At 45.9% G+C, this 18,378-nt stretch overlaps 1 protein-coding gene across 1 annotated transcript in view; it reads right to left on the bottom strand.

The window, feature by feature from the left end:
* ARSK (arylsulfatase family member K) overlaps window positions 1-18,378 on the bottom strand; it is a 567,335-nt gene that overhangs the window by 467,288 nt on the left and 81,669 nt on the right. The window lies entirely within an intron of this gene.

The raw sequence follows: 18,378 nt of genomic DNA, 5'->3' as shown, positions 1-18,378 counted from the left end.
AAGCAGAGCATAGTACTAACGCTGTTCTAATTGCCAATACCGGCACTGACTGTTTAATGCGAAATGCCTTCTGTCATAGGCATCAATCAATAAAATCCAGGTCAGGAAAAACGGCCAACTCCAAACTACTGCCCAATAAACAATTGAATGCATTATTTGTGCTAGATACATTTGACTCAACAGGAGAAAATATACATACTTTTGGAGCATACTAAACTTAATTCGTGGCCCCTTCAACATTTTAGTGTCATGCTTTATAATGCTGGGAATTTAGGCTTAGGGTCTAATTCTGGAAATTAAATGTTGGAGACCCAAAATGGGTTAATTAATATTAGAGCTAAATTGGTAGGATGAGAGGCAATATATAGAAAACAGACACTTAGGTACATACAAACATGTAGAAACAAGTAATTACAAATAAGTGAAGTAAAGATGTCTTTATTCTTTTTTGTGCTTCACAAGATATGAACCAGCCAACGCATTTCGCCCAAACACAGGCTTCTTCAGGGCAATGTGATATTACAAACAAAAACGTAATCGGTAGCGTATTAGTCCAATAGGTACGTCTGAGGATAATTCTAGTGCATGTATTCAAAGCTCATAGAAGAGCGAAGTTCGTTCAATAACAGGAATGTAGAGTTTCATCAAATAAAGACAAAAAACGGGGGGGAGTCAATGATGCTCCAAAGTTCTATCCAAACTAAGTTTGGTTGTGCTGGCATAGTAATTGCCGCTAACCGGATAGAAATTTCTTAAAACGTAAAAACTTAAACTTTAAAATTGTCTTTGTGATCTACAAGCAGCAGATCACTTGAGGAGGGCAATATAATATATCTTTGTGACTAGTCTGGTGGTGCAGTCACTTATGTCTCGGCTGCTTCTAGTCCTTTCTTCTAGGTTAAATAATATAAGCATGGTGTCAGCCCACAAAACTCCCATTCCGGGAGTTTGTTTTCAAAAAGCAAAATGTTTGGTAGACTGCTGTCAAAACAACTGGCCGCCATCCACCAAACGTCTGGTATCTTCAGAAAAACCTCTGTAGGTACAGAGATCACAGCTGGGCTGGCAGTGATCTCCAGATATGGCCGTAATGCCCTCCGCCACCCTAACAGTGAGCCGCCCAGCCAACCTTAAACCACGCCTGTCGTCTGTTAGTTCTGGAAAGTGTAGTGACCTTGGATTAGATGACATGGAAGCAAGATCCTAGTAGTTAGGTCTCGGCTGCGAAGGCTGCGCTTGCGCAGTCTCGCTCCGAGATTTAATGACTTGGAGAAGAGGGGCTTGAACCCGCCCCTCTTCTCCCCTGTTCTCCATTGGCTGGCCTCTTGAATGCTGGTCAGCCATTGGAGAAGAGGTCAGTCATTCACATTAGGCCCCGTTCTTTTCGGATCGGGGGCGTGTTTTTTGCGAGAAGTCTCAGGGAGGAGACAACAGCAAAACACGCCCCCGAATCCGAAAAGGACGCTGCGTTTCTCCGAGGCATTTCTGCTTTGCCTCGGAGAAAGGCGGTGGTGTGCCTTTTGCTCTGGTTTCCCTCTCGTATACCACCTTCTTCTCAGCATTCTTTCCTATGTTCAATATTCCCTCGCTACACCTCTTCCTCCTCCCCTCTTCCCGTCCATCCTTTCCCTCTTGTCTTCCCTCATTCCACCCTCTTTCTCGCCTCCCTTCTCTGGCCTGCTGTCTTTCACTCGTTCTCATTGCCGTCATCCCAGATGAGAGTCCCCAGGAATAGGTTTGGGTGAAAGCACTTAAGGGTCACGTGAGATTTCCCCATAGAAGGCAAGCACTGTATGTACCCCCGCCCCCGGATGCCAGGGTTCATGCGGCCAGACTCAGCAGGGTATGGCTGCATCTCCAGCCTGCTTTGAGAACGACCAATCGTCTGACGCCCACAGAGCTGGTGTCTTATTGGTGGGCGTGTTGGTGCAGTTAGGTGTGTGCAGATAGATTGACTCGTAGAAAGGCGGAGGGGGCGGACCCTGGTTATGTTGAGGGGCTAGCTACTGTACTCATTTGCATCACGTTTTCAGAGAACGGCTTACTTACCCTTCCCATATTGCAGGGGGGCAAAAACTTGGAATTTCTTTAGTATATTCATGAACTGAATCACTTACCAATCTTCAAAAAGGTCTCCCACATCCTATTGTACGGTTCCCCCCTGCCGGAGGTGCTCGCATGTTTTGCTTTCCCATTTCATGAGGTGCAGGCAGAGTCACGTGACGGAACCCGGGCCCTCCTCCCGGAGGGAAGCGTCAGATTCGGAAACCCGGGACTCGAGGGAGACTGCCACTCGTGGGGACCACAAGCCTCTGCCAGAGCTGCTTCTGTTCAGGACTCTACTGAGCATGTATCCACCCACCCACGTGCCCGACCACCAGAGCTAGCAGGCACTCAACCTACTGAGCTCTCCAGAGACACATTACTCAGCTCGTTCATCTCAAACTATGATCACAATTTATAATAAGGTTATTCAAACGTCACCACTAGTCACCGAAGCCCCCTTTACATGGTATCCGCTGTTTGTGTAATCCTCAAAATTATGGATGTTCATTTTGAACTCACAGAAAACTAAAATCCAGCCAGGATTTCAGGATAGCTACAATGAATATGAATGAGGCTAATTGGTAGATCTGGGCGAAATTTAATTAAGACAGCGAAATTCCTGAATATTTACATTATGTGCAATCTACAACATTTCTAGAAATTAAGCATTACCCACTTTCATGTAACTTTTTCTAACCGAGCAAGCACCTAGCTAAAAATGTCTCGCAAGATACCAGCAAGAGACTGTAAATAAACAAAATGTTTTGTCAAAATATATTTTCTGCTCTAACTATTTTCCTGCCAGTATCTCGTGAGATTTGCATGCTTGGGTAAAAAAACACACGCAGTGATGCGGGATCCCGGCAAACCACATTTGCTAGGTAAAGCATGATTTCGCAAAATGTTCGTGAATTTCACCAGAGAAAAAGTTACGCGATTTCGTACACCACCACCGATTTACACACACATAATTTAATTTGAGATGATGTGCATATAGAGAAGCTATTCAACTATTACCGTAACATCCTCCCAATGTAATCAATATTCATTATAAAGTGCTATGCATTAATTTCATCCCCAAATACGAGATCTTTGGCACATGGTGCTGGAAGTGCCGATCAGTCCCTTAGGCTGCCAGGCTTGCCGCCACGAGGGAAGGACACTACAAAAACACAACCCTACACTACATACATGTATGAGATAAACGTCAGTGTTTCTGAAGGGTGCAAAGCGAATTGGTTTGTCCCCGTAACTTAATAAAGGATGTCAAATTCAAAGGTTGTATTTGTGTGTGGTCTCGCACGTGCAGGCATGTGTAAAATAGGTTTACAATTTTAGAACATAAAACAAACATAGGTGCTCTTGGCTGAAAGGTCGTCCCTTCATTCGGTAAGGTAATTGCGAATGAAACAAGCATTTACAATGCAACGGTCTCGGCATTGTTAAAGTTAGAGCTATTGGCATTGCTCATGACAATGCCGTTTCTTTAAATGTTTTAAAAACAAAAACATAAACAAAAATAATGTCATAAGCAATGCCAATAGCTCTAACTTTACCAATGCCGAGACCATTGCATTGTAAATGCTTGTTTTTCGTTTGCAGTGGGGCTACGAGATGCATGTGCAGATTAGGTAGTAAGAGATGAAATCAAATCAATATACAAATCTCATGCAAACGTAATATGTACATACAAAATAAGTTCATTAATGACATTAGCTATCTTTGGGGAAGGAACATTGGAAATATGGGACTTTTCATGTATTCTTTAGGACATTTAAAATGTTGTTTATTATCATTTGAATCCAGACCTGCCAGCCTTTATTTTTTGTGTCTACGCATTATTTGCTCCGTTTCCGTGTGGTATTGTGGATGGGAAAGAGAGTGAAACAAAAATGAATCAATGGGTTTTTTAGTGGATACATCAGCCCAAGGGAGAGTGGCAAGATCAGGGGCGTAAAACAGGCCCCCGCATCCCCCGTGGTGTGGGGGGTCCTCCAAGCTGCAGGGGGCCCCCCTCAGCGCAGCGCTCGGGTGTACATTGCAGGGGGCCCCTTAAAGTTCGTTACGCCACTGGGCAAGATGCCTAGGTGATAAGTGCCTGACTCTTTTAGAAAGTAGGCCAACTGGCTTTGCCAAATATTGTGTGTTTTTTTGTAAGACGGGACAGTTTAGTAGATGGGTTGATTCTATAAATGAGCTTTGCAACTCAGAATGTCAATATTTCAACTTCTGGTGGTTGGGTAAGTGGACTGCTCCAGAGGGCTAGAAATGGTGGAGACCCCTACTAAAGAAAATGGGGTACACTTGATGATCGACATCGCGGAGGGCTGGGGAATGGGAGGGGAGGCACTGTGCTCAGGGTGGAGGTAAGGGCGCGTGGGTGTACACATGGAAGGGCAGAGGTCAAAGAGTCGAAATATTCCTCAGATGCCTTTACTCCTAGAGAGTCAGACCCAGCAAGTTGCTCTTTCAAGTACTCATATACTGTAGTAGAAAATAGAGGGAAGGTGCGCCTCAGTCTGGGATCTATACCCCAACGCACTTAAACATAGCGCAGGCAGAAGGACGTGGTGCGCACTTTCACTAAGGTGCACACAGGTTTGTTTATTTCAAAAGCTGCAAATAAAACTGAGGACAAAGTCATCGTAATCCAAGTCAGTGCACTTAGTTTAGTCAAAACCGGCTCCTTTGGATCATGAGCAAGAACCTCCCAGAACGGGCTGAGATGCGGGAGGGAGTTTTAAATATGTTGAGTAGAGACATGCAGGATGGAGAGTGTGAGACCAAGAGCCGAGAGAATGGAAGGTCAGAGAGTGAAGGGGTGGGAGAGTGGGTGGGGCAGTGTGTGTTTTTGCTTGCTTGTGTGTGAGATGGTGTATGTGTGTGGTGCTGTGTATGTGTGAGAGAGAGTGCACGGATGTGTTATGGTGTGTATGAGATAGTGTGGGATTTTCTGTAGGAGTGTGACAGCATTCCTCGAGTATAGCTGTGATTCGTTTCCCTTCACACGTCTTCCCTTCAGTGTTTAGACAAAATGTGTGGCGTATTCATTTGTTTTGTTGTTTTATAAAGTGCCTGCCTGCTACCTTCTTCACACTTCAGAGGACTTTGAATCACCCAAGAGAGATAGAAAGCCAGATAAACTAACAGAATCCAGAAGGTTCAGACAATGTAGCAAGCAGACTACACACTGCCTTAAGGCTGCACCCAGGACATGAGACAGTGGTGTATGTCAAGGTGCTAGGCACCTACCAACCTACAAAGATTCATTTTGATTGAGGGCAGACTTGTCTCCTTTCTCTTACCAACCTCGAGTCGAGACCTATTGGTTTCTAGACCCCACTTTTCTCTGCATAATGAGGCATTAATGGGACTTCTTCAAAACACCACTGTGAGTTGATGTGATCCATGTTGGTGCCACCAGGCCCTTGGCTATCTGGGCATCAGGTGGCTTGTACTGTTACCTGGGGAGGTGCAGCAGATGGGGAAATGGGCTGCAGCTTGTGCTGCTAGGCCACTATGTGAAGGGTAGTAGGACTCCATATGTACTGGAAGTGCTCTGAAGGTGTGGGGGTCACATCAGAATATGAGAGTGGGTCAAATCAAGCACCTGCTACAGAGGCCCTCGGGCTCTGTTGACCCCCACAAAGGTAGATCTCTGAGTGCTGAGGCTGGTGTGTCCCCTAAATATCGAGCCCACAATATCTGTGGGATAATAGATTGAGGCAAAATAGTGAAAAACAAACATCGACAGGTAAGTATGCCTAGATTTCCATATATAACTCCCCATCTATGTGTCTATGCTGTACATAGACCTTCAAGTGTTGTAGATGTGGAGGTAGGAATAGTAAATCTATGCTTCCCTATAAGCACATACCTTCTGATATTTTGCCCCTCATTATTCTGTCAATATTCTTATAACACAATATAGTTGGTGTCGATATTCAGTAGTACAGTCGGCCACGGCAGTTAAGTGAGGTAGGAAGGATGGGGAGAAGCGTGTTGCTGATAAACCTACAGACCTTTCTGTGCCACCAGGGCTATAGGTTCTTGAATGGGTGAAGGGAGGGGACAGAAGCTTCCATGATGAGGGGTCACAGGCAGCAAGTGTGGTCCGTGTGACTGCCTTCCAATTCCTTGACAGCTCAAGCATCGTGGGTAGAACAGCTCTACATAAAATGCATGCAATCCTGCAGGTGGGCTACACCTTTTGCCAATCATCAATGCAAAATTGACATGATGACAAAGTAAATAGTCCCGAAATACTATAGGCTGATCTAAAACATGATGGACATATCTGAAGGGGGCTTACTCAAACAAGCCTAATGTCTGAAAGGGACTGACCAAAAACCCATCTGGGTATGTTGTTGTTCTTTTGATTTTTTTGTTGTGCTGAAATGAGGTCCATCCGGTACATAGGTAAACGAACCTAAAAAAATTGACACCTATTGCACAGTAACCAGAGAATCAGAAAATACCTTCAGTCAGCCAGAAGCCTTTTTTTAGAGGCTGGATTTCACTGGTGCACGGTGAAGAGATAGTTTATGTGATGTCTGTTATAGTGAGAGCTGCTCTGAGCCAAGGCACAGGCAATGGGGAAATCCCATGTCCGCAGTCCAGCAGCAACAAAACAAAATCAATGGTTACATGTAGCCAAAGTGTTGCAAGTGCTGCAATTTTAACCATGCAAAAGACATACAGATGATAGACGGAATGCAGAACAAATCAAACATTCACCTCCAGTCAAGAGATCTGGGGTAAATCCATAGTTCTTTTGCTCACCATGCCACCCCAGTTTAGACCCAGCCATATGCAAATCTGTCTTGATTCTGTGCCTCATGGGAAGAGTCCAGCCTGAACTGCCAAGCCAGGTCCTCCCTGGACCAGAAACAAGCATCCTGGGACCGGTTTCGGGGAATCACCCCTCATCAGTCAGGCTAGCTTGAATCCAGTGGCAAAGTGAGCCCAGGACCCATGTCTTGGCACACACGGCACACTAAGGGCAAAAATGCAAAAGACACACAGATGATGGACGGAATGCAGAACAAATCAAACATTAACCCCCAGTCAATTCTAACCATGGCACAGCGATTCCCCAACATACACTGTTTTGCTATTTATTTATGGGTTAATTGGTGTGAGCATGCAGTCATTTTAGTAAATGTTTTCACAGACCGATTTTGCTTTCATTTTGGAGTAGGTTCCGTAATGCTGTGGGACAATCGATGGGTGTGCAAATGTATTACTTAATTTTACGTCTGGCAATAGTCAAGACCCTTTGATCTTAATAAAACTGTACCCATGATGTACTTATAAGGGCTTTCAGCAAGCCCTATTAATCCATTGCTTTGCTGTTCTGTTATTCACGTTTCTTACACTCATTATGAACACAATTGGGAACCAGTGTTACCTCACAGAACCCGGGCATCAGACACTGCTACAGAAAGGAAGGTCTCTTTAGCGATAAATTCACAATTGTTTTGCTCAAGAATAATACCATCTTATTGGACAGACAAAGTAATTCAGCCAAAACTATTCTGTCTGCGTGTGTTTCACACATCCTTTCTCATCCATACATCAAAACATTTTAACATTTAAATATTAGTCTGAATATGGCATGTTCCAAGGTACATACTAGCAAATGTATTTAATCCAAAAGTGGCCTTGTAATAAAAAGTCCGATGCACTTTATCTTTGTGGCTCCTTCACTTGATATGCCAAGGCTTCGACTTTGATATAGATATTTCTCCTCGTTGCACCTCTCCTGGGGAGGCGTATCTTTTTGGCACATTCCATGCAGAGCCGGACTGGGAACCAAAACCGGCCCTGGTAAATTGCTTATCTGGCGCACGGGCGCTTGCGGCTGAGATGTGTGCTAGGGCTGGTTCCGGCCAATTTTGTTACAGTGGGCCAATATTGCAGCTATGCTGCAAAACAGGCACCCGGTAACAAAATTGGCCCTACCCTGGCGGCCCACCGGGGGAATGCCCGGTTCCCGCTACTGCCAGTCTGGCCTTGATTCCCTGTTCTTGTAAATCTAGGAATAGTCAAAATCCAAGGCTGTAGTGTGGGAAAACCCACACAACCCTAATTGAAATGCCTCTCTGGCGCTGAGTAATACAACGCAGCGATATGCGCTGTTTTATATTACTCGAGATTTATCAAGCCACGCAAGCTGGCCTTGCTTGGCTTCATAAATCTATTTTTTGAGTTGGGTTGCTCTTGCAACACGTTGCATGGCGCAAGAGCGACGCAGTGGGGCTCGTAAATATGCCGCATGTGTGCAAATGTCAGGGAGCGCTCGCAGTATCGGTTTTGTGAACTTGCATTAATGTAGCATGTAATTGAGACACCATGAATTGCACTCCCACAACATTCGCCAACGATGTGTGACGTTTGCTTTTTCATCATGGCAGAACGATTCCAATGGCCGGCCGATGCACAGTGGTAACCATTTTCAAGATGTAACCGATCGCTTGCGGAGGGCGGATGAGGGGTAGTGAGCACCATGATGCAGTGTTGTGCGTAGTTAGCCCCAAAGACATATTCATGGTGCTACTAAAACCTAGCGTTGACTTGCATTGCATCGCCTGGGGAACCGCTAGGCTGGTCTTTATCCCACCTGTGAGCAGCAGCTGGCGCGCCTTGTGAGCTGTGCCAAATGCATATAGATTGCGGCTTGGGGATTGCCTCTGTAGATCAGGCGATACGCACGGCTACATATGTGCGCCCTTAACGCTGCTAATGTTTCCATTTTAATCAGCAGCCCCATCGCGTTGGAAACAATGCGTCCTTTCTGTGCCGCACCCCCTGGGCTCAGTGTTTTGACATTTTAATAAGGCAGCGCATGTGTGTGTGCTGCCACCATTCCCATCCGCAACAGTAATGAATCCGTAATACTAACTAACATCTGTGGCTGAAGCAAAGCAGACGGAGGGAACTCAAGTCAGGGACCCGGAGTAGAGCGCGGCATCCATTTTATGAAAACAAGACTCGGAACAGGCAACAGTTTATAAGAATTAATCATTCATGGGATTTCAGGCAACATAGGCAACTCATGTTTCATTTTTTCCTCTTAAAAAAACAGGGTGTTTTTCTCTAATAGATTAGGGGGAAAGTATTAGCAATCACAATAACGTGAAAAATGCCTAAATAGAGCCCTACATTTTTTGTGTGTTTTTAAACCTGTGACGATACAGCACATTAAAGGAAAATTCTGGGCATGATGAAAAATAGATAAAACCCTACTGTCACACTCAAATAACTTTTGAAATGTAGACTACCTTTGGCATCGTTCTTTGAATGGGGTGGGACTTCATCCCAGAGAATCAGGAACATTATGAAAAATTGGCAGTGACCAGAGGAATTAGGATGAGATCACCGAAGTCTCACCTGTGGGACTCCTGTATTATTCTAACCTTAATACCTAATGTACGTACTTCCTCGTATAACATTATGACATCCAAAATCAGTGGGCCTGAAATGTTATTGAATCCAAAGTCTATGATACGAAATAAATGTCTGAAATTGTGGATTCATAATTGTGGATCCGAAATTGTGGGTTAAACCCTCCTATTGCTGCATCTGAGGTATTGCCAGGCAACCGGCAGTGGAAGTTTCTCCACTGAGATAACTGCAATATTTTGTGGATGCCCTTGACACCTTCTCTAAATAGTAAGCTTGGATCGAATAGGTTAGTAGAATTCAGATTGTCACTGATTTGAAGGGCTCAGGAGCTGCATTGTACAAGCTGCTTAATCTGGGATCTTACTACAAAGTCTCCTCGACAGAGCGTTCTTTATTAAAGTGTTCACAGAGCCATGCTTACAAGATTATTGAGAATCTTACATTTGTAGTGATTACAGAAGGAACCATCACTTGCACTCTAACAACCATCTATTGCAGACACAAAAAAGATCTACAATAACTGCACAACATTGAGTAAAATACCTGAGTCAGCATAATTACTCTCAAATCTTCAAAATATAGTCATGGAGACACCTAAAGATCTAGGAAAGTGGCCGACACACAGACTGAATCCTACTACACCATAAAATAGGGCCAGTTGAGACCATCCAAAAAAGTTTCATAATCATAAATCAAGTTCCCTGTACAAAATCCCTTCAAAGTTCTTGGATAATAAGATATGACGCTTCAATGATGAAGAATTAGTACCTCACATTAAGGATCCTTGGGAACTACGTCTGAAGGTAATTGGTTACAGACAGTGAAAGAAAGATAACTGAGCCAAACAATTTCACTGTGAGTCATCTGAAAAATGATCACAGAGCAGGAAAGGGACTAGAGTCAGAAAAAGGGTGATGGACCTGGTATTCTCGGCGTGGGTTACCCCAAGTGTTTGCCTTCCAGCCTCCTGTTTTTGCTGACTTCGTTTTTGCTGGATTTAGGACTCTGCACCCTCTCCTTTAAATATGATAACATTGGCTTGCACCCAATCAGCATATTTAATTTACTTGCAAGTCCTTAGTAGAATGGTTCTACATGTAACCAGGGCCTGTAAATTAAATGCTACTAGTGGGCTGCAGCACTTAAAGTGACACCCACTTAAGTAGCCCTTTAAACATGCCCCAGGCCTGCCATTGCAGCCATTGTGTGCAGTTTTAAACTGCCATTTTGATTTGGCAAGACAAACCTCGAGCCCAGCCCAAACCTCCCTTTTTAATAGATATAAGTCATCTCTAGGGTAGGCTCCACACAGCCCAGAAGACAGGGGGCAGTGTAATTAATAGTTTTATGCTGCCTCCTAACTGGTCAGTGCAGCCCAAATGTCAGTTTCATGTGCATCTGTGGAGCAGGGACCAAGCACAAATCAGTGCCCGCCCCCTGCTTCCCCCGTATTGAGGTACTATTTCTCCTCCTCCCACTAACCCCTCCTCCCCCCGTCTGGCTTCCCAGTTGTTGTTCTAAGCTGATTGCAGTGTGTCGTTTCAAGAGGGTGTGTTTGGACTGGAAAATCAGGCTGTGCAATGCAAATAAACATCACTCGAAATATGCATGAATCAGGATGAAAATGAGTGCAGAAAGGCTGCCCTCCAATCACAGTCCCCATCTTCCATCCCCGTGGCCACCTCTCACTTCCCAGTTTTCAGCATCTAGTCTTTTCTGGTGCCCAGATTCCCACCTGGACAGGAATGTAACATTTCAAGAATGACATTTTATTGCAGTCATCGACAGCGGGCTGCAGGCTGCCTGAATGTGCGTTATTCAAACAGGGCTGTTTCAGTGCCATCTTGCCAAAATTCTTTAACCTCTGAACCCTTTCCAAAGGGTTCTTAAAGTGGATTCACTCCATACTTACCGCTGACGAATGCTGTTTTTCAACTGAACTTCAACAGCACAGTCCTGATTACTTTGAATAATGTTTAAACAGATTGTTTTAAATACTGTATTCCTTTAATTATTTGTAGTGTGAGTGATGTATGGGAGTCTATTACTACCATTTGGCAGAGAAAAGTTTGTGTTTCAAAACCATGCAACATCTATTAAAAAAACTTGTTTTAGATCAAAACACGACCTCGCATTTGAGAAATGGGAGGGGGTCGCAAAGACTATTTGCAATAATATGAGTGCGCTGTTGTAATACCTAATAAACACGTCACTATCTCTGAATATTTGATGTAAACAGATTTAGAATTTGGGCCAGTGTGCCTGTGCAGTGGGCAAAGAGGGCATGAAACAGCTGAAACTGGATTATAAATTCAAAGCTGTCTTGAACAGGGGCGCCAAAATAATTTTGGTCCAGGACCCCCAAAGTCCTTAAGATGTCCCTGCAGAGCTCGCTGTTATTCAAGCTGTTTGCCGTTAGCACACCCCCTCCTCCGTGCCCACAGCCATGGAAAGCCCTAGCCCAGCTCCAGCTGACCTATGCATAATCGGACACTCAGCTCTGGCAGATACACAGCAAAATAGAGGCCAACAATTCCATACGGGGTGACTGTACTGGAGCTGCTACTAAATCCATCAAGCAGCAAATATCATCTGGAGCCAATGCAAGCTTTTAACTTTCCAATTTGACGTATGTCTGTGTGAAGCCTGACCATTCAGTTAATCGCATAATTCAGAGCCAGGCCTGTCTCAGACATCATATTGACTTTTTTTGAGGTCTCGCCTGAGACATACTATACAATGATGAGCCGTACCATAACATACAATGACAGGGCGCTCTATACCTTACAATGACAGCCAGTGACACACCATGCACTGACAGCCAGTACCATACCATAAAAAGACAGGCCATATCATACGATACAATGACAGACCATACTATAACATATTATACAACAGGCCATACCATGCCATACTAAATTCAACAGTGACAGGCCATACCATATTATACTAAACTCTACAATGACAGACCATCCCGTACCATACTAAACAATGACAGGCCATACCAAACATACTATACAGTGAGAGGCCATACTATACAATGACAGGCCATACCATACTAAACTCTACAATGACAAGCCATCCCATACCATACAATGACAGGACATACCACACCATACCATATTATACAATTGGAGGCCATACCATACTATAATATGCAATGACACTCCATACCATACTATACCATGACGGGCCATACTATATAATGACAGCCCATATCATACAAAAGCAGTCCATACCATATAATTGTGAGAAGTTGGCCTAGCATATGCTGGTCACTAGTTATAGTGGCCACCTTGCACCAGTCCAATTTGACTCTTATGGTAGATAGGTTTAAGACAACCTTTTAAAGAAAGCTATCCTAGTGGTAGCTGTGGAGAGCAGCCTTCAGGCTAAGTCTCAGAGGAATGTAAAGCAGCTTGTTTTACCTTATAATCTCTTGAATTACCAACTGAAAGGGCACCACACAGGTATATATATCAAATATATATGTATTTATTACTAGACACACTCTACTAATCTCTTTATGAGATTAGAAGCCAGATACACATTCAAATGTCAACGTTTCACAATAAATTAAGCACAAATATGGCTGGAGCCCTAGGGGCGTACCAGACCATATACTAAAATAATGGTATAAGAATGTCGACTTGCAAAATGACAAGGCCTAGGGCCTGGGGAATCGCTGGGGCTTCACTACTGCAGTGTTAGAAGGTAAGTAACTGGCCCACGGGAGACGCGTGCAGTGTGTGAACACAGCCGCGGGTTCCCTATTGATTACAATGGTGCAAGTCGCGGTTTGATTTTTAAAGTTTTAGGGTACTTCGAGGAAGTCTACAAGCAAGCCACTTACAAGGTAAGTACTTCGAGGGCCAACACACACTAGGGCACTGGAGTGCACAAGTTACCTCACCCAGGGAAGCCGGTGCATAGGTGTCTTTTGGTGTCGGGCCGCGTCGCTGTTTTCTATGGAAACGAAAGAAGACTTGCTGCTTGCATCAACTGAAGAAGTGTCCGGTGGAATCCAAGGGTGGATTCTAGATGCTGAAGACCTGAAAATTGAAGGGACAGTGTTCAAAGTCACTTGCCAGTGACCGGTGGCCAAGAAGATGGATGACCACAGATGTCGGGTGATTTCAGGTCGTCGATGGTGTTTTGACTCTTCGCCCACGATGTCCAGGAAGGATCGACGATGACCAGCAGCTGGATTCGGAGTGTCCCACGACGTCTGCAGCTGCGGTGTCGGCAACCGGATTGGAGCCAACAAGCCTTGGCAACCTCAAGTCTTGTGTAGACTGAAGAAAGTTGATGGTGCAGACCAGCAAGGTCTGAGGGTCTCACCCAGTGAGGGTAAGTGAGGGCAGGCCTGGAGCAACCAGGGGAGCCCTTTTAGTTGATAAGAAAGTCTTCGGGGGACCCACAAGCCAACAGGCAAGGGATCATGAAGATGCCTCTTCAGGAAATGCATCACAGGAGCCCACGGTCACTCGGGACGGGGTAGGCCTCTGATTTTCGCTGCAAAACCTGCTGGAGGATTGGGCCACAAATGGTCCAAAGCACAAGTTTGTACGATATCGTGAAGGGATTGCACTCGACAATAGTGCACGGTCCACGGGTATTGCTGTTCCTCATCACTCGTGGGGTCCACTTGCCACAGCTTTGCTGGGGACTCACAATGGCCGTCGAGAAGTCAGGAAATCTACTTCTGGGGCAGCAGGGACTTCGAACTCCGGCGGGAGCGGGAAAGTTTGCAACCGTTGATTAAGGGTTTTGGTGCCTACCAAGCAGGGGAGTCACTCCTTGACTCCAAGAGAGATTCTTCTGTCTTCCAAAGGTAGTGGAACGTCAAAGGGCCAGGATTCTTCTTTGTAGAGCGTCATCCAGGGTTATCTGATTTGCAATGGCAAAGTTTGCTATCTTATAGTGAAGATAGGGGAGGGACTAGCTCTATGACCACTCCTCTAGGAGGGTCAGGGTAGGGGGTGGTTACACCCACTTCCCTTTGTCCAGTTTTGCGCCAGAGCAGGGACAGGTAGCCCCTGAACCGGTTTGAGCTGGCATATGCACAGAGAAGCCTACTGCTCCCCCAGTGCAGGACTTCAAAGCACTCTAGGAGTGCACCCACCCAGCTCCAATACACTAAATCCTGTCTGGAAGTTGGTGACACCTCCCTGTGACAGGATGCCTTTTGTTGTGCTTCCTACACTGCGAGTTTCAGTCAGCAGCAGGAGGGCAGCCCAGTGTCTGTGCTGGTGGCATCCATTTTGTGATGCCAGGGCTCTATAGGATTTCTATTGTTTTACATGCCGTCCCCTCTAGAAGGGTGGGATCATGCTTCCATATCAAGGACTGATGTGGGGGTATGATTCCAAGTTGTTTGACACCAAACACATGTTTTGATGCAGTCATTCCAAAGTTAGCATTTTAATGCACTTAAGAGTATATGGTTTAACCGCATCCACAAACAGCCATAGAGAATAGACTCTGGAAGCTGCAGAGGGGCCCTGCTCACGCAGAGCTACCCCCTCACATTGTACACCACGCACCCTGCCCTTAAGATGGATAGGGCCTGCCATAGGGGTGGCTGATAGGTTTATATGTGTGTGTATGGTGAGATATAGGAACCTATATCTCTGTGAGGAGTGCTAACACTACCTCACACAGGCTGCAGTAGCTGGCCTGTGGTGTCAGATTGAGAATGCTTCCCAGGGGTGGCATAATACATGCTGCAGCCCCTGGTAGGCCTGTGAAGTGCCTATGCCCTAGGTACCTAAGGTACCATATACTAGGGGCTCATAAGGTACCACAGTATCCAATCACTAGTGCATCTAATATGCACACCAAGTCGTTTAGAGAGAACAGAGAGACTGGGGCCCTGATTAGCAGGGACCCAGCCAGACTATAGCCAGAAACCAGTGTATACATCAGAAAAAAGTGGGGGCAACATAAGTGCAGATCCTACTCTCCTACACAACCCCCCCCCCCCAAACGCAGGGAGATTAAACTAACCTTGATTGACCAGCTGAGTCTTCATGTTCTAAGTGGAAATACCTTGAGAGTCCATCTGCACTGGCATGTTGGGTCCCAGGTCTATGTTCCACTGTATAGTCCATCCCCTGTAGGGAAGGGGACCACCTGGGCAGTTTAGGATTTTCACCTTTTATCTGTTTGAGCCATAGGAGGGGCTTGTGGTCAGTCTGAACAAAGAAGTGAGTGCCAAACAGGTATGGCCTCAACTTCTTCAGGGCCCACACCACATCAAAGGCCTCCCTCTCTATAGCTGACCAACGTTTCTCTCTAGGGGTCAGCCTTCTGCTTATGAAAGCTACTGGCTGGTCTTGACCTTCATCATTAAGTTGAGACAGTACAGCTCCCAAACCCAGCTCTGAAGCATCTGTTTGAACAATGAACTTCTTTTTGTAATCTGGACTCTGCAAGATGGGGGCAGTGCACATTGCCTGCTTGAGGTCATCAAATGCCTTTTGACAGCTAGCTGTCCACTGAACCGTTTTTGGCATTTTCTTGGAGGTCAGATCATTTAAGGGGGTCACTATAGATCCATATCCCTTAACAAACCTCCTATAGTACCCAGTCAGGCCTAAAAAGGCTCTAACCTGTGTCTGGGTTGTTGGAGCTACCCATTCCATTATGGTTTGGATTTTGCTCTGCAATGGTTGAACCTGGCCTCCACCTACAAGGTGGCCCAGGTACACAACCTGACTCTGCCTTATCTGGCACTTGGTGGCCTTGATAGTGAGGCCTGCTTTTTGCAGGGCCTCCAAAACATTCCTGAGGTGGCCCAGGTGATCCTGCCAGGTGGAACTAAAGACAGCAATATCATCCAGATAAGCTGAGCAATAGGTTTCCATACCAGTCAGAACTTTATTCACCAACCTCTGAAAAGTGGCAGGTGCATTCTTCAAGCCAAAGGGCATTACTACAAAGTGACAGTGCCCACCAGGGGTTGAAAATGCTGTTTTGGCCTTGGCATCATCAGCTAACTTGATTTGCCAGTAGCCAGCTGTTAGGTCAAATGTACTAAGATACTTGGCTGAGGCCAAAGTGTCTATACATTCATCTGCCCTGGGAATTGGATAGGCATCAGTCCTGGTGACTGCATTGAGGCCTCTGTAGTCAACACAAAACCACATTTCTTTCTTACCACCCTGGGTATGAGGTTTTGGCACAAGGACTACTGGGCTAGCCCAAGGCTCAATAACACCTAGTTCCAACATTTTCTGGACTTCAGTCCTGATACAATCCCTGACATGGTCAGGTTGCCTGTAGATTTTACTCTTTACAGGCAGACTGTCTCCAGTGTCCACCGCATGGGTGCACCAGGAAGTCTGACTTGGGGTCAGGCTAAACATATGTCTAAGCTGTTGCAGAACTTGTCTGCATTCAGTTTGCTGATGCTCAGTGAGGCTGCTTGCCAAAGCAACACCATCAACTGACCCATCATCAGGGTTCTGTGAGAGCAGGTCAGGGAGAGGGTCACTCTCCTCCTCCTGGTCCTCATCAGTTGCCATAAGCAAGCCAATGTCAGCCCTGTCCACATATGGCTTAAGTCTGTTGACATGGAGCACCCTAAGGGGGCCCCTGGGAGTTCCAAGATCCACCAAGTAGGTGACTTCTCCCTTTTTCTCAACAATTGTATGGGGGCCACTCCATTTGTCCTGGAGAGCTGCTAGGGCCACAGGCTCCAACACCCACACCTTCTGGCCTGGTTGATAAACAGTCAGGACAGCCTTTTGGTCATGCCAAGCTTTTTGTAATTCTTGGCTAGCCTCAAGGTTTTTAGTTGCCTTCTTCATGTACTCTGCCATCCGGGAGCGGAGACCAAGTACATAGTCCATCACATCCTGTTTTGGGAGTTTGAGAGGTAACTCCCATCCCTCCTTCACCAGACATAAGGATCCTCTAACAGGGTGCCCAAACAAAAGTTCAAAAGAGCTGTAGCCAACCCCCTTCTGTGGGACCTCCCTGTATGCAAACAGAAGGCAGGGCAGTAAAAGGTCCCATTTTCGCAGAAGCTTTTCTGGGAGGCCTTTAATCATTCCCTTTAGGGTTTTGTTGAATCTCTCAACTAACCCATTGCATTGTGGGTGATAGGGAGTAGTGAATTTGTAGTTGACACCACACTCCTTCCACATTGCTTTTAGATATCCTGACATAAAGTTGGTACCTCTGTCAGATATGACCTCCTTAGGGAAACCCACTCTGGAGAAAACTCCAATGAGGGCTCTTGCTACCACAGGGGCCGTGGTAGTCCTTAGGGGTATAGCTTCTGGATACCGGGTGGCATGATCCACTACCACCAGTATAAATCTGTGCCCAGATGCAGCTGGAGGGTCAAGGGGACGAACAATGTCAATCCCTACCCTTTCAAAGGGAACCCCCACCACAGGTAGTGGTATCAGGGGGGCCTTTGTTGTGCCACCTAACTTGCCACTGGCTTGGCAAGGGGCACAGGAGCGACAAAACTCCTTGGTGTCCTCAGACATGTGTGGCCAATGAAAATGTGGAACAAGCCTGTCCCAGGTCTTGTTTTGGCCCAAGTGTCCTGCCAATGGGATGTCATGTGCTAGGGTCAAGAGGAACCCCCCTAAACTTCTGAGGTATTACCAACCTCCTGGTGGCTCCAGGGGTAGGATCTCTAGCCTCAGAATATAGGAGCCCCTCATCCCAATAAACTTTATGGGACCCACTAGCACTCCCAGCAGCCTCAGCAGCAGCTTGCTGTCTGAGGGGTTCAAGAGAGGGGCAGCACTGTTGCGCCTTACTCAGATCTTGCCTGGAAGGCCCCCCTGCCCCCAAGAACTCAACCTGATCAGGCTCAAGTCCCTCTGGCAGCAGTTCCTTCTTCGGGATCTGCTTCTCCTCCCTCAGGAGGGGAATCTGAGATCTGAGACAGAGGGGAAGACA

The sequence above is a fragment of the Triturus cristatus genome, chromosome 2_1 (assembly GCF_964204655.1).
Source record: "Triturus cristatus chromosome 2_1, aTriCri1.1, whole genome shotgun sequence".
NCBI lineage: Eukaryota > Metazoa > Chordata > Amphibia > Caudata > Salamandridae > Triturus > Triturus cristatus.
This window is presented reverse-complemented; position numbering and strand designations above follow the sequence as displayed.